This window comes from Sapajus apella, unplaced genomic scaffold (genome assembly GCF_009761245.1).
Source record: "Sapajus apella isolate SASKATOON/1434 unplaced genomic scaffold, GSC_monkey_1.0 scaffold15, whole genome shotgun sequence".
Taxonomy (NCBI): Eukaryota; Metazoa; Chordata; class Mammalia; order Primates; family Cebidae; genus Sapajus; species Sapajus apella.
This window is the reverse complement of record NW_022436955.1, coordinates 30,582,577-30,590,786: the sequence shown is the minus strand read 5'-3', so window position 1 is coordinate 30,590,786 and position 8,210 is coordinate 30,582,577.

Here is an 8,210-nt window from a genome sequence, read left to right as displayed (position 1 = left end):
GAACCTTCAGCAGGCTCCTCCCCTTAGATAAGGGAGTGTGTGTAAACGCCTGTGGTGTAATGAACCTTCAGCAGGCTCCTCCTCTCTGCTGTCTGTTTGATTCATACACAGACTGTGAGCTGAATAGTCTGGTTCACATTTGGATTCCACAGCTTACTGTGTGTTGCATCTCTGTGTCTCAGTTTCCTCTTATTTAAAATGGGAATAATGATAGCTCCTACCTCGTACGGTTGCTGTGATTAAATGAATTAATAATTATAAAGCACTTTTAACAGTGCCTGGCAGGCAAGTACTCAGGAAGTGTTTGATAAATCAATGACTAAATAATTGGTATTTACCATTGGTGTGCATTGTTTGCGCTGTGCATTCACAAATAGTCCTGGACTCTTGAGTGTTGTGGTTCATGTCACACGCGGCACAGGGGATGGTGAAGAGCAGCATCCTGGACAGCCCCATCGTTGGACCTGCTAATCTGCTTTTCTTGTTTTGCTTTATGCATTTTACGAGGTGCCTACTATGTGCTAGGGGACGTTCCAGCCCTTGTGGGCTGCTGACAACCAGTGTGAGGCCTCTTAATTGGCTTCTAACATAACTGCACTCTTCCTGAGCTGTTTAATGGCCTTGGGTAACGAGCTCTCCCCATCTCAGTATTTGTTTAATGCTGTATTCATGGTCATAAATAGTGGCACCATTACTTTCAGGAGAACTGTAATGATGTATGTGTTTGGTGAAGTTTCCAGCTCCTGACCCTTAGGTGCTAGATCTGTTTGGGGCCGTGTGAAATGTTTTACGTCACTTGCAAGAAAGAAAAAAGTGGTGCTGTTTTTCCTCAGAAAAGGAGGAGACATTTTATAGTCAAACCTTGTTTGACTGTAGAACATTTGTCAAAGACTGCAGAAAACAAAAGTGGAAATTTCTAGTTCTTCTCCTATAGGAAAGAGTTGGACTTCTTACAACCAGAACAATGATTCTCTTTCTCCATTTGCTCATCTATTCATCAATCCCCTCATCCACTCATCTGTCCATCCATCCACCCACCTATCGATCTGCTCATCATTCATCTACCTATCCCTCCATTCACTCATCCATACATTCATTCATTTATCCATCCACTGACTCATCCACTCAGCTGTTCACCCAGCCAGCCAGACACCCACCATGCATTCATCTATCATTCATCCATCTACCCACCCATCCATTCAACAATTCATCCACCATCCTTTCATTTACCCCTCCGTTTACCCACCTACTCACCCACCCATCTACCCACTCATACATTCATCCACTCACTCACCCACACTCTCATTCACCCACCTACTTATCTATTCATTCATTAATCAATCCATCCATCCATCCATCCACCCAGCCACCCATCCACATACTCACCCATCCACCCAACCACTCATTCATCTGTTATCTGTCTATCCATACACCTGCCCGTTGACTCATCCACCCATGTATGTAAAGTCAAAATGTGGTTAGGCCCAGCCATTGTAAGCCAGGGCTGCCTGTGTATTTTTTTCATTTGTGCATCTTGCATCCCATGTGTCTCCTTGCACTGGAGTGTCAGCTCCCAGAGACTGGGAATCACAGCTGATTTGCTCATCCTGTAAGAGACACAGGTGGTGACAGGGTTGGGGAGGGGCAGATGGGGTAGTGTGGGAGAGGGGCAGGGGCAGAGGAATGGAGGAGGGGCTCTGAGACACCTAGGGGTGACACTGGCTCACTGATTGGAGGAAGAGTAACACTGAGCTGCCCAGGCTGAGACGCAGTCTAGGGTCCAAAAGTCCTGGAGGCTATTGGTAAATGTAGCCCTCTGGGCAAGGCCAGTGACTTCAACTTTCTGGATGTTCATTTTTTCACCTGCTAAGTGAGGTAGTGCTGGTGACACACTCAGCCAGTGCCAGGCACAGAGCTAGCCTCAGGCATTAAATGTGTCCTCCATAGTAATGAAAATACTCTGAAGCAGGTACCACTGGCATCCCTATTTTCCAGATGAGGAAATGGAGGCACAGAGCTCTGCTGCCTCTCACAGGGTAGATGTGAAGTGTGCAAGGGCTTGGGAGAGCTGGAGCTCTGAAACTGCCCTTTGCTACCCAAGTCACTGTGACTTCCTTCTGGATCCCTGGGGTCCTTTAGGGCCCTGGTTCCAAGGGCTAGCTTGGAAGGAAACCAAGAGGCTGTAATTTTCTACCTCTGGAAGCAGTGAAAGGATTAAAAACCAAAAGATTATCATGTCATCATTTCTTTTCTATGGAAATAGTTATTTTCCTTCCTGCCCACCCCACTCTCAACTGCTCTAAAGAAGTTTTCTTGGGGTTTCCAAACATTCTTTTGCTTTTGTCCTCTCAGGTGAGAGAGTAGCCGATTACGATCAGGTCTGGCACAGAAAGCCCCTGTTTGTGCAATCCCACATTCTTCCTTTTTAAATAAAATTTAAGACCATCTGAAACGACTTGCCAGCTTGACCTTCCAGCTCTGGTTCTCACTTGAGTTTCTGAAATGTGTATGAGTCCAGCCTGCTAATGTGCTGAAATGACTGTGCTTGCCTTAGGGAGGTGTTAATGCCTTGAGCATTTTCCCACCAGTTCTCTTGAAGCTGGTAAGAAACAGATGCACCAGCCTCTCCCATGGACTGTCAGGTCACAGCCTCCTTCCATCCTTTCCAGGAGATGCCATCTCAGCTCTTGATTCGAATGGATGGCAGCCACACTTGAAGATATACCAGAGGAAGACGTAGGTACTCCCATCTGTGTTCCCAGATAACCAGCAGCTTTATGGCCAGGGCACATGATAAGGAGCTGAAATCTCAGCAGCCACAGGAGTGAGCTCAGCAGTGGATCCTTCAGGCCCCATCATGCAATCCTGGACTGCAGCCCTGGGTGTCCACTTAACTGCAGGACTGAGCTGGAACCACCCAGATGAGCTGCTCCTAGATTCCCAACTCAAAAAAATGTATGAGATTTTCAACATTGGTTGTTTGAAATTGCCAAGTCTTAGGATAATTTGTTATGCAGCACTAGCTAACTCATACACGTCACGTTTCTGCAGCAAAATACCTTGGACCTGGGGAGAGCTGGAGATAGTCACTCATTACCACCCAGTACATGGGAAAGTGATTACTGACAGGCTCAGAAATGTAAGAAGATGCTTAGAAGAAACGGGCTAGTGAGTCTTCTTTGCTGAAGCCATTAATTGCTAGATCTGAATGTTTTGCGTTTCTGTGATGGAAAAGGTGAAAAAAAAAAGGGGTTTTCTTTTTCTTTTTAAGAGATGGGGTCTCTCCTTCTGTCCCTCAGGCTGAAGTGCAGTGGTTCAATCACAGCTCACTGCAGCCTCAAACTCCTGGGCTCAGGCAAAGTTCTGAGATTTTTTGAGCACCAACAGTACTCAGTGGTGACTATTTACTGTTTTCTCCCTGTCAGGTGTTCCACAGACATCCTACATGCCTGACCTTAATTCACTCTTACATTTGACAGGTGAGAAGACCAAGGCTCAGACAACCACACCATTCCATGGGGTTTGTGGGGCCAGAGTAGGCCTGAGTACAGCTTCATGGAGGCAGACCATGGAGAGGGCAGGACTCCTGCATGCCTGAGAGAATCTCTGCAGGATGCAGGAGTTCAGAAACTACCTACTTAAAGGGGTAATGTTGATCTGTGTCAGGGGTGCTAATTGAAATTTGGGGTTTTAAAGAAAAACTTCTGGCTAGGTGCAGTGGCTTATGCCTGTAATCCCAACACCTTGGGAGGCCAAGGAAGGTGGATCACTTGAGGTCAGGAGTTTGAGGCCAACGTGATGAAACCTCATTTCTTCTAAAAATACAACAATTAGCTGGGCATGGTGGCATGCACCTGTAATCCCAGCTACTCTGGAGGCTGAGGCAGAAGAATCGCTTGGACCTGGGAGGCAGAGGTTGTAGTGAACCAAGATCATGCCAATACCAGCCTGGGGGACAGAGTGAGACCCCATCTCAAAAAAAAAAATAAATAAAATAAAAAGTTTCCAGTTCACTAAAGGAGTGCCTTCACTGATTGCCAGAACAGCTTTTTCCTCTTGGTATGTAAAGTTCTTGGCCATTTGACCTTCTCTGCCAGGAGAGCCCTTCCTGCCTGTTTCTGCCCCTTTGGGCCCCTTTCTGGAGAGTCTGCTCCCTGGTGCCATCCTGCACTCCCGGCCCGTATTCCTTCGGGTCCAGGCCTGAAGGCTCTGGGGGCAGTGTTGGGGCTCTGCATGTATCCAGTGCGCAGCCCAGTGCTGGGGCAGAGGTGGTGCTCAGGAAAGATCTTGAAAAATGAGCAGGTCTCCAGCTGAGGGGAATCTCACACCTTCCAGCAGTTTCCTCAGGACTTAGGAGCTCCACAGACAAGATCTGTGGCAACAGTAACGATAAAATCATCCCATGTGACCAAACTCCTGCTGCAGTAAGAGCTAAACACCTGGCATCTTACTTTGCCCTTGTTACTATCCCCAAGAGCAGACGGGGTTAACAGCCCCTCTTTATAGGGGAGGCAATGGAAGCCCCAGTGCCTTCAGGAATCGGAGGTGATGCCTAATGCTGGCCGTGGCCAGAGCAGGGCTCCCAACTTTGCAGGATTGTTAGGGCAAGAGGGTGGGGGTGTCGCCCACCGCCCCTCCCAGCATCAGCAGCCCAGGCCGCTGTGTGTGCCGAGTCCCCTGTATAACTTTCTCCTTTTGCTGAGGAAATGCTATTAAGAAGACAAAATAAGAATTAGTTACCTAGGGGCTAGGTGTGGTGGCTCACGCCTGCACTCCCAGAGCTTTGGAAGGCCAAGGAGGGCAGATCACTTGAGCCCAGAAGTTTGAGACCAGCCTGGGCAACATAGTGAGATCCCATTTCTACAAAAATTAAGAGATTAGCCAGGCATGGTGGCACACGCCTGTAGTCCCAGCTACTTAGGAGGCTGAGGAGGATCACTTGAACCTGGGAGGTCAAGGCTGCGGGTAGCTATGGTTGCGCCACTGCACTCCAGCTTGAGTGACAAAGTAAGACCCTGTCTCAAAAATAAGCCCCATCCCCCCAAAAACCCAGTTACTTAGAGCTTTGCAGAAATCTTCAAAATCTATCAAAACCATCCCATCCAATATAAATTACTGCATACATTATAGCGAGCTAAAATAAGTGCATTTTTGGTTAATTATTAAATTTGGTAAATTCCGCAAGTTGGTCATCCAGCAAAATGCTCCCACGGGGGAAGTGGCAGGAGGAGAAGCAGCTCCACCAGGGCTGCCGCTTGTGCTGGTGGGCAGTTGGGACTCGCTTCTGTGAGGGGCTTTCTGAGGCGTGTGCAGGCTGCAACTAGGAAACTCCACGGGAGTTACTGCTCTCTCCCACACTGGTGTGGTCTGTCTTTGGCATTTCTGTGGCTGGACGGCTTCTGCAGGTGTCCCATGAGGTGGTGCCAGAGAGGCTGCGTTGAAAGCAAGATGTACATGGTGCAGCAAGGCAGGATGATGGCTTCACCTGTGCACAGCTGGTTGGTGCAGAAATTGCTGGAGCAAAATGGCATCAAGGGCATGGAGTGTCCAACATGCCAACCTCAGAGATTGACCTGCTCCTCCCCGCCATGCCCTGGGCTTTCCCACAAACCTCCTTTGCTCACACAACTCCCTTTCTGTCCAAGTAGGATCACGTTTCTCCTATTCAAAGTGGAAAATGGGCCATTCCATTGACCAACACCCCATTTGAACATCCTTCCATGGACTTTACTAACTGCTCCTAGGTCTAGGATTTGGGCATAAAGCCATTATGATTCATGGACACATTTACATGTCAAAGGCAGGTTGGAGAATATTTATTGGCTGGTTCACTGTGAAATTTGTGTGTGGTTTATACATTTGTCTTCAAACCAGCCAGACTTCCTAGGGTCTTCCCAAGGTCAGACCCAGATGTGCAATTGCTCATCACAGGGTAAATGTGGATTACAGAGTCAAGATGAAAACATTCCTTTTCTCGACATAAGCTGCTTGTGGTTCTCTTTGTCCCTTTCTGTCGGCAAGTTTATTTTTCCTGACTGCCATTACTAACTAAACTGTCTGCCTCACTTACAAGCTCCGGGGAGGGAACCGAGTCTTGGGAGGTAAAATTGCTGATGGACTGTTTTCCAGACCAGGGCTTGAAGACACAATGCTTGCTGGCAGGTAACCAGCTTCCCCGTGAGCCCCATGTAGGAAATCTGCTCAGCTTTTTAGGGAGAAATCCTAACTCTCTTATAATGAATAAATGTATGACACTAAACAATTCACTTGTTGCTTAACAAATATTTACCAAGCACTCACCACACATCAGGTGCAGGGCTTGGTATTTACATGTGTGAAATCATTTAGTTTTTTTCATAATCCAGTGACATAGACTTTCTTCTCATTTTAAAGATGTGGTTGGTTGGTCAAAGAGAAAAGAGTAAAAATTTCTTCTATCCTTACCTTCCTTCTGTTTTTTCATACATTTCACTTCTACATGTATTATAAATGCCATAATACATGTTATTATATTTGTGTTGTCATTATTAGCAGTATTATTTGAAGTGGAGTCTCGCTCTGTCATGCAGGCTGGAGTGCAGAGGTACAATCTCAGCTCACTGCAACCTCTGCCTCCCGGATTCAAGCAATTCTTCTGCCTCAGCCTCCTGAGTAGCTGGGATTACCAGCACCCACCACCATGCATGGCTAATTTTTATATTTTTAGTAGAGATGGTGTTTCACCATATTGGTCAGGCTGGTCTCAACCTCCTGATCTCAAGTGATCCACCCGCCTCAGCATCCCAAAGTGCTGGGATTACAGGCGTGAGCCACCACACCCGAATTTAGTTCTTTTCATAATTCTATGATGTAGGCTTTCCTCTCTTTTTACAGGTGTGGTTGGTTTGTCAAAGAGAGATGAGTAAAAATTTCTTCTATCCTTACTTTTATGCTATTTCCTTATACATTTTACTTCTACACGTTACAAATGCCACAGTACATTATTATACTTGTATTGTTGTTGTTATTATAATTATTATTATTGAGATGGAATCTCACTCTGTCACTCAGGCTGGAGTGCAAAGGCACGACCTTGGCTCACTGCAACCTCCACGTTCAAGCAATTCTCCTGCCTCAGCCCCCCAGGTAGCCGGGATTACAGACACTCACTTTCACACGTGGCTAATGTTTGTATTTTTTGTAGAGACAGGGTTTCACCATATTGGTCAGTCTGGTCTCGAACTTCTGACTTCAAGTGATCTGCCCACCTCAGCCTCCCAAAGTGCTGGGATTACAGACATGAGCCACTGCACCTGGCCAGTATTATTATTATTTTTTAAACCTGTTTTATTGTATTTGTATTCAACAGTTAATTATATCTCTTTGGCTATCCTAGGGTTTATAGTATACATCCATCTTTAATTTTTCACCGTCTACCTACAAATAAGTATCATACATGTATAATGTTAGAACTTCATAGTTCCAATTTCTCCCTTCCATTTTTTTATATTGTTGTCATACATGCACTTATGAATCTGTACTCCTTTGTTTCTAGTTTTGTTTTAGACCAGGGCTGTCCAATCTTTTGGCTTCTCTGGGCCAAAAGAAGAATTGTCTTGGGCCACACACAAAATACACTAACACTAACCATAGCTGATGGCTAAAAAAAAAAGAAATCACAAAAAGTATCTGATCATGTTTTAAGAAAGGTTACAAATTTGTGTTGGGCTGCATTCAAAGCCATCCTGGGCTGCATGTGGCCTGTGGGCTGCGGGTTGGACAAGCTTGCTTTAGACATTAAATATTTTAGAGTGATTTAAAAGTTTTTTCATACAAACTTTCATTTGAACAGTTTCCAGAGCTCTTCATTTCTGTGTATGAACAAAGTTTCTGGTTCCTTGTTCCTTCTACTGAAAAAGTTCCTTTAATTTATTGTTGCACAAGTCTGCTGATAATTAGTCACCTCAGATTTTATTTTTCTGCAATTAATAAATTACTTTCACTTATGAAAGATATTTTTCACTGGGGTAGAAGTCTTTGCTGACATTTATCTCTCAGCACTTTAAAGATGACACTTCATTTATCCTCTGGATTACATAGTTTCTGATGAGAAATCTGCTGTCATTCTTAACTTTGCTCTTTAATTTCTTGGGCTGCCCTAAATATGTTCTCTTTATCTCTCTTTTTTTTTTGGAGACAGAGTCTCACTCTGTTCCTGGGCTGGTGTGCAG